This window comes from Tachypleus tridentatus, unplaced genomic scaffold (genome assembly GCF_004210375.1).
Source record: "Tachypleus tridentatus isolate NWPU-2018 unplaced genomic scaffold, ASM421037v1 Hic_cluster_1, whole genome shotgun sequence".
Classification (NCBI taxonomy): Eukaryota; Metazoa; Arthropoda; class Merostomata; order Xiphosura; family Limulidae; genus Tachypleus; species Tachypleus tridentatus.
Window position 1 is genome coordinate 8,910,580 of NW_027467777.1, and position 1,829 is coordinate 8,912,408.

Sequence of the window (1,829 nt, forward strand, 5' to 3'; positions counted from 1 at the left end):
TTATTTCGTTGCGCAGAAAGAAAACAACAAAATCAATCAACTTTGCATATTTTATACTTACTGTATTTTATAATGGAATGCTTTAGAATTTAGTAAGTAATGGTCCAAGAGAGTATATTCAATAAAAATATGCGATAGTTTCGAGTAACATAATCGGAGCTAGAGAAGTTAAATTATATATACAGCGTGTGTACGTGACCTGCAGGTCCGTTTGTCAAACGTGCGTCTTGAAGTAACGTTATTGGGTGTGGTCATTTTTCGTCTGATATCGTATATGTTGTGTACACTATAATAATAATAATAATAATAATCATATCTTCATAAATAAAAACGAAGTTTTATTTTCACTAAATTAAAATAATTTATTGTAAAAAAACTGTAAAATTATATAAATTGAATAAAAAACCCATAATCAGATACACTTAAAAAGTAAAATTAATAATCTTCAGGTGAGGTGAAATACTGATACATGGATAACCTTTCCAAATGGTCAGTTACTTGTAGTATTCTTTGATGTAGAATGTTCAAGTCTTCTTTATTGAGGAGATTTCTGGTTGCTAAATTAAGACCAAATAACCCAATATTAGATTTTATGAAGCTAAATTATGCGTGAAAAACATTGTAATATTAGAATCCATTTGGTAGTTTCTACAAATTGTTACTTATTTTCGAAGATCACTCTTCACGACATACATACACTCACAAAATAAGTCTACTTATATTTTTTCACACACTGGATCCATACTTGCATGGAAACACCACACGTTAAACCCACAACAAGAAATTCTAGTCTTTATTTCTTACTTACTTCCATGATTACTGAGAAGGAATGGAATTTTCAGATACCGTTTACTAAATTCAATGGGTATCTTACAGTTACGTTGGACATTCATGAGGACAGTGTTCAATTCATTGTTCTAAACGCGTATTAAAGTTTAGTCTGCACTGCTTTCCGATAACGAACAACCGAGAGGACAGAAGTTAACCAAACCAATAGCCCACAGAAGTGTTATCCTGACGAAAGCCCAAAATTGTTCTGCACAAAAACAAACACTATCATGCCGCGTTGTCAGCACAGGCGCTTAGTATTGTTAAAATGCCCTCTTAATCAACTATAAAACCAAAGACCTAGGCGTCCATCCTAATGGTATAGACACATTGAAGTTTGTTATATTAATAAAGTCATTATTATTACACCAAGCTTACCTTCTTTATAAGAGTTTTAACTTCATGTCTTTCTAAAAGGATAACAAATTCTTTGTCCAATACGCTTTTTGGGTTTTTCGTTATCATCTTAATTTTAAGACAAAGAAAGAAAAACAATTACAGTGTTATTAAGAAACATCTATTACAACTAAATAGTTAATATGCATAAGGAAATATGAAGTTTGTAATACTATTATTTGCACGGTTTCACTCCCCTTCTTAAATAATTGTCTAACAATACCGTTATTAAGAAGAGCAACCTTAAAATATATTTATCATTTGGTTTAGTCCGCCTAAAACAAGGTTTATTTGTATTAATCGCTGTTATGAAGTACTCACGACACTAACTGCCCTAGCGAGATTTCTATGTTTCACTTAAGATAAAGGAATGAAGACCATAGACCCAAAGTTTCGTACTTCTATAGGCTTACCACTACATTTAGGGACAGTAAGATAGGCAATATAATTAATACCACCTGGTCGCAAAAACCTGATCCAAATTTAAAATAAAAAAGTTAAAACACATCAGAGCCGAAAACGAATTAGAGGCACCAGACCACGTAACCGTAATTCAGTAGTATAGAAAACAACTTAAGATTGAAATAAATTCAAGCAAAATCTGC

The 1,829-nt window shown here is 31.7% G+C and overlaps 1 long non-coding RNA gene across 1 annotated transcript; it reads right to left on the reverse strand.

Annotated features, from left to right (window-relative positions):
- Positions 1-317: 317 nt before the first annotated feature.
- On the reverse strand, positions 318-1,304 carry LOC143242048 (uncharacterized). Its single transcript, XR_013022393.1, has 2 exons — positions 1,207-1,304; positions 318-557 (listed from the first exon to the last, which is right to left on the reverse strand). It is a non-coding gene; the product is annotated as an uncharacterized LOC143242048 (long non-coding RNA).
- Positions 1,305-1,829: the final 525 nt, after the last annotated feature.